This window comes from Salvelinus namaycush, unplaced genomic scaffold (genome assembly GCF_016432855.1).
Source record: "Salvelinus namaycush isolate Seneca unplaced genomic scaffold, SaNama_1.0 Scaffold147, whole genome shotgun sequence".
Lineage (NCBI taxonomy): Eukaryota > Metazoa > Chordata > Actinopteri > Salmoniformes > Salmonidae > Salvelinus > Salvelinus namaycush.
The window spans coordinates 131,824-138,984 of NW_024058197.1; positions in this window are offsets into that span (position 1 = coordinate 131,824).

Consider the following 7,161-nt stretch of genomic DNA (forward strand, 5'->3'; position numbering starts at 1 on the left):
CATTCATTAAGTTCAGACTGTTTCCCTTTTTACACATTTTGTTACGTTACTTATTCTAAATTAGATTTTTTTTTAAGAATTAAATGAAAATGTTAAAATGTTTTAGAAATGCTTGAGACTCAAATAAATCGATTAATCATGGTTTCAGGATATACAGTGTTTGTTTACATTTACTGATAAACATTGGAGTAAAAAAAGCTCATATTTTGGGTTCTGATGGGGTACAACAGTTGAACTAAGCTCATGAGGCCTTTATAAGTGAATTCTTCAAGAAACAATGGGTACATATCATTAATGTATAAGTCCCAAAATGGATGTAACAACTGCTGATTGCCCCTTTAAGACTACATATTGGGCTAATCTAATAGGAGATATTGAGGACTACAGTATTTCAGGCATTGTCATTGGATGCATTTGATCAATTGTTAACGTTTTGTTGATGGTCCACTCTTGATGTGCTACACGTTACAGTGTAGCTTCAGCCATTCCTACAGAACAACATTAAAGTGTAGAACCCCTTTACTGCATATTGGTTCAACGACTGCAGAGACGGTACTTACTAGTGTTAAACAGATCTCCAACCTCCTCTTCTTCCTCCAATGTGACAGTCATCTCCCCCTCCTCCCCTTTCACTCCAAAAACTGCATCCTCCTCTCCTTTTACTGTAACTTCCTCCTCTTTTACTGTAACAACCTCCTCCTCTTTCACTCTGAACGCGTCTTCCTCTTCTTTCACTGTAACATCCTCCTCTTTCTCTTCCTCCTCTTCTTTTACTGTAACATCCTCCTCCTCTTTCACTCTGAACGCGTCTTCCTCTTCTTTCACTGAAACGTCTTTCTCTTCTTCTTTCACGGTAACAGCCTCACCCTCTACTTGTTTTTGTATTGAAACAGCTTCCTCTTCGTCCTCCTCTTTCACGAAAGCTTCTTTCTCCGTCCAGCAGTCCCCCTCTTCTTTAGCAGGAGGAGAGTAGCTTAGTGAACTCATGGTCAGAGATGTTAGCTAGCTAGCATTAGCGACTAGCCTAGTTCTAAGCTAACTTAGCAAACCAGCTAGCTGACAAACAACGTAAATATATAATTAAATGGGCCAACAAGTACATACGACAGAAGTGTGTTTAATACACATCGACTAATATACACCAAAACAGTGTAAAGAGGGTGAATGTTGTAGCTATGTTTGCTAGAGAGCTACCGAGGTGTCTGACTAGCTGTTGTTGGTGAAGAAGCGTCCCGTCCACTAGATTATACGTCACACTGGCAGCATCGCCTGAACCTAAAAGACGCATATCGCCATCTGCTGATTGGAGTGGGTAACGCAGTTGAGGAACCAAAAGTTTATTTTTCATTTATTTAATAAAAGTTTAATATTATATTAAGTCGTTCAAAGAGAAGCATGTGTTGATTGATTCGTGTTTAATGAGTGATAATTTAAAACAAACGTTACACCCACTACATATTTGCATTGATCCATACTTCTGACATGGATAATTTTGACCCCAGAGGCATATCTTTTATCATAGCCAAAATGTGGTTTATTCAATTGTTCCAATTTTTCATGACTTTGTCAATCAACTTGTTCTTAATAAATCTAAATCATGGTTTAGTGTTTCTGTATCAAATGGACTTTTAACAAATTCAAATCCTTTGGAGTCATTTTGACCCCAGCCAAAAGCACCTTTGATAAATAGGACGTTTATTTCAAATCAAATCACATTTTATTGGTCATATACACGTGTTTAGCAGATTAGTTATTGCGGGTGTAGTGAAATGCTTGTGTTTCTAGCTCCGACAGTGCAGTAATATCTAACAAGTAATATCTAATAATTTCACAACATATACCCAATACACATACATCTAAGTATTTGAATCTAGGTTTCTCTGTAGACATGATCAATCCCACCAGAGGGTGGAGGGGCACCTGTATCAGTGGTTTTGACCAGATAGACACCTGCAGATATAGTGCCTCCCATGTATTCTCCCAAGATTGGATTTTTCTATGCCACGTATCACATGACTGTGTACAAAACTGTCAACGGAAGAAAACTCTGCCAGTGGTATACAGTGCATTCGTTAAGTATTCAGACCCCTTCACTTTCTCCACATTTTGTTACATTAAAGCCTAATTCTAAAATGGAAGATTTTTTCCCTCATCAATCTACAAACAATACCCCATAATGACATCACAATACCCCATAATGGCATCACAATACCCCATAATGACATCACAATATCCCATTATGACATCACAATACCCCATAATGACAAACCAAAAACAGGTTTTTAAACATTTTTGCACAATTATTTACTTAAGTATTCAGACCCTTTACTATGAAATTCGAAATTGAGCTCAGATGCATCCTGATTCCATTGATCATCCTTGAGATGTTTCTACAACTTGATTGGAGTCAACCTGTGGTAAATTCAATTGATTGGACATGATTCGGAAAGGCACACACCTGTCTGTATAAAGTCCCACAGGTAACCAAGCCACGAGGTCAAAGGATTTGTCCGTAGAGCTCTGAGACAGTATTGTGTCGAGGCCCAGATCTGGGGAAGGGTACCAAAACATTTCTGCAGCATTGAAGGTCCCCAAGAACACAGTGGCCTCCATCATACTTAATGGAAGAAGTTTGTTATTATTATTATGTGTAGTCTGAATCCGTGAGGCTGCAGGGATTTGTAGTCTTAGTGGCCTCTGTCATACTTAATGGAAGAAGTTTATTATTATTATTATTTGTAGTCTTGCATGTCACCTACTTTGATGCTAATAAGCATTTACAAATAAGGTTTATTACGGATTACCATTAGTTCCAGCCAAGGCAGCAGCTACTCTTCTTGGGGTTTATTAAGGATCCCCATTAGTTCCTGCCAAGGCAGCAGCTACTCTTCCTGGGGTTTATTAAGGATCCCCATTAGTTCCTGCCAAGGCAGCAGCTACTCTTCCTGGGGTTTATTATGGAGCCCCATTAGTTCCTGCCACCCTCCCCTAACCCGGACGACGCTGGGCCAATTGGGCGCCGCCCTATGAGACTCCCGATCACAGCCGGTTGTGATACAGCCTGGATTAGAACCAGGGACTGTAGTGACGCCAATGACAAGCACACCCATAACATGATGCAGCCACCAACATGCTTGAAAATATGAAGAGTGGTAGTCAGTGATGTGTTGGATTTGCCCCAAACATAACACTTTGTATTCAGGATAAAAAGTGAATTTCTTTGCCACATTGTTTTGCATTATTACTTTAGTGCCTCATTGCAAACAGGATAAATGTTTTGGCATATTTTTTTCTGTACAGGCTTCTTCTTTCTTTCTTCTTTCTTTTCACTCTGTCATTGAGGTTAGCATTGTGGAGTAACTACAATGTTGTTGATCCATCCTCAGTTTTCTCCTATCACAACCATTAAACATTGTAACTATTTTAAAGTCACCATAGGCTTCATGGTGAAATCCCGGAGCGGTTTCCTTCCTCTCCAGCAACTGAGTTAGGAAGGACGCCTGCATCTTTGTAGTGACTGGTTGTATTGATACATCATCTAAAGTGTCATTAATAACTTCACCAATGATGCTCAAAGGGATATTCACCAATAGGTGTCTTTCTTTGCGAGGCATTAGACAGCCTACCTGGTCTTTGTGGTTGAATCTGTGTTTGAAATTCACTGCTCGACTGAGGGCCATTACAGATAATTGTATGTGTTGGGTACAGAGATGAGGTAGTCATTCAAAAATCATGTTAAATACTATTATTGCACACAGAGTGAGTCCCTGCAACTTATTATGTGACTTGTTAAGCAACATCTTTACTCCTGAACTTATTTAGGCTTTTAACTACATTTGTAAACATTTCCAAAAACATAATTCCACTTTGACATTATGGGGTATTGAATCCATTATACATTCAGGATGTAACACAACAACATGTGGGACCAGTCAAGGGGTGTGAAAACTTTCTGAAGTCTCTGTATATATAAAACTCCCCCCACCCAGCAATCTAATAGTATCAGTAGAATCTGTTGAAATAAAACCACAGATAAATATACCTAACATAGTACAATCTAATAGCATCAGTAAAATCTGTTGAAATAAAACTACAGATAAATATACCTAACATAGTACAATCTAATAGCATCAGTAAAATCTGTTGAAATAAAACCACAGATAAATATGTACAGGTCTGTTGGATAAACCTTCAGAAATAGTTACACATTATAGAGATCCATTCATGGATGTACAGGTCTGTTGGATAAACCTCCAGAAATAGTTACACATTATAGAGATCCATTCATGAATGTACAGGTCTGTTGGATAAACCTTCAGAAATAGTTACACATTATAGAGATCCATTCATGGATGTACAGGTCTGTTGGATAAACCTTCAGAAATAGTTACACATTATAGAGATCCATTCATGGATGTACAGGTCTGTTGGATAAACCTTCAGAAATAGTTACACATTACAGAGATCCATTCCTGGATGTACAGGTCTGTTGGATAAACCTTCAGAAACAGTTACACATTATAGAGATCCATTCATGGATGTACAGGTCTGTTGGATAAACCTTCAGAAATAGTTACACATTATAGAGATCCATTCATGGATGTACAGGTCTGTTGGATAAACCTTCAGAAATGTCCGCTGCTGATTTCTTCCAGGTGTCCATAGCGGACACCCTGGCCCTGAGAATCCTGGCCGTGGACAAATTCTCAGTCAGAAACACAAGTCAGAACACAGCCTCTCTATTCTCTCATGTGTTTTCAGGTCCTCTGACTGGGAAAATGTCTTTTCACAATGAGAGCAGTGGTATGTTGTCTCCTCCTGTGTATTAGTATGTTGGAAAGGCTTTTCTCCTGTGTGTTTTCTCTCATGCCCAACCAGGGCCCCTAACTGAGTAAAATTATTTCCACAGTGAGAACAGCGATACGGCTCTTCTCCTGTGTGTATTCTCTCATGCGTTTTCAGACTCCTTGACCACCTAAAACTCTTTCCACAGTGAGAACAGTGGTACGGTTTTTCTCCTGTATGTATTCTCTCATGCATTTTCAGGCTCCCTAACCACCTAAAACTCTTTCCACAGTGGGAGCAGTGGTGTTGGTTAGGCATCTCTGGGTCTGTTTCCTCTGAGGAACTCTTCCCGCTGTCAGAGTCTGGTCTCTCTCCTGCCAAAAGACAAACAGATTATTTAGTTAAACAGAGAGACCTGAATGAACCCTGCATTAAATAGAATTGTCTTCCTATGAGGTTTAATCTAGACTAGATCCCTCAATAACCTGAGGTCAGTCTTCACAACATTACATCATTAAACATAAACTTGGTGACGGTGAGATTTAAAAACAAATGATGTAGAGCTCCAAATCTAATCTCTCAGGGAATGTCATGATGTCATAATAAGAGCTCTATAATAATAGATAATGTCATGGTTACAGGCTGAGCAGAGCTCTATAATAATAGATAATGTCATGTTTATAGGCTGAGCAGAGCTCTATAATAATAGATAATGTCATGTTTATAGGCTGAGCAGAGCTCTATAATAATAGATAATGTCATGTTTATAGGCTGAGCAGAGCTCTATAATACTAGATAATGTCATGTTTACAGGCTGAGCAGAGCTCTATAATAATAGATAATTTCATGTTTATAGGCTGAACAGAGCTCTATAATAATAGATAATGTCATGTTTATAGGCTGAGCTCTATAATAATAGATAATGTCGTGTTTATAGGCTGAGCAGAGCTCTATAATAATAGATAATGTCATGTTTATAGGCTGAGCTCTATAATAATAGATAATGTCGTGTTTATAGGCTGAGCAGAGCTCTATAATAATAGATAATGTCATGTTTATAGGCTGAGCTCTATAATAATAGATAATGTCGTGTTTATAGGCTGAGCAGAGCTCTATAATAATAGATAATGTCATGTTTATAGGCTGAACAGAGCTCTATAATAATAGATAATGTCATGTTTATAGGCTGAGCTCTATAATAATAGATAATGTCGTGTTTATAGGCTGAGCAGAGCTCTATAATAATAGATAATGTCATGTTTACAGGCTGAGCAGAGCTCTATAATAATAGATAATGTCATGGTTACAGGCTGAGCAGAGCTCTATAATAATAGATAATGTCATGTTTATAGGCTGAGCAGAGCTCTATAATAATAGATAATGTCATGTTTATAGGCTGAGCAGAGCTCTATAATAATAGATAATGTCATGTTTATAGGCTGAGCAGAGCTCTATAATAATAGATAATGTCATGTTTATAGGCTGAGCAGAGCTCTATAATAATAGATAATGTCATGTTTATAGGCTGAACAGAGCTCTATAATAATAGATAATGTCATGTTTACAGGCTGAGCAGAGCTCTATAATAATAGATAATGTCATGTTTATAGGCTGAACAGAGCTCTATAATAATAGAGAATGTCATGTTTATAGGCTGAGCAGAGCTCTATAATAATAGATAATGTCATGTTTATAGGCTGAGCAGAGCTCTATAATAATAGAGAATGTCATGTTTACAGGCTGAGCAGAGCTCTATAGTAATAGATAATGTCATGTTTATAGGCTGAGCAGAGCTCTATAATAATAGATAATGTCATGTTTATAGGCTGAGCAGAGCTCTATAATAATAGATGATGTCATGTTTATAGGCTGAGCAGAGATGGTTGTTTGCCATTCTGTGAGACAATTAACCCTTTACCACACTTCCTCGGGTCTTATTGCTTAAGTTGTGATTTTGTGGTGGGGGGGGGACTCTGATGGTATACACATGTTACAGTTAAGCAATAAGACCCGAGGAAGTGTGGTATATGGCCAATATAGCATGGTTAAAGACTGTCCTTATGCACGACGCAACGCAGAGTGCCTGGATACAGCCCTTAGCCGTGGTATATTGGCCATATATCACAAACCCCTGGGGTGGATTATTGCAATTATAAACTGGTTACCAACGTAATTAGAGCAGTAAAAATACATGTTTTGTCATACCCATGGTATACGGCCTGATATACCACGGCTGTCAGCCAATCAGCATTCAGGGCTTTAATCACCCATTTTAAAATGTAGCTTTAACATTATATTATCACATTAATTCCTATAGTACAGAACAACATTTTCAAGTATAGAATTTCAGTAGCATCCTGCTTAAAAACCACACAT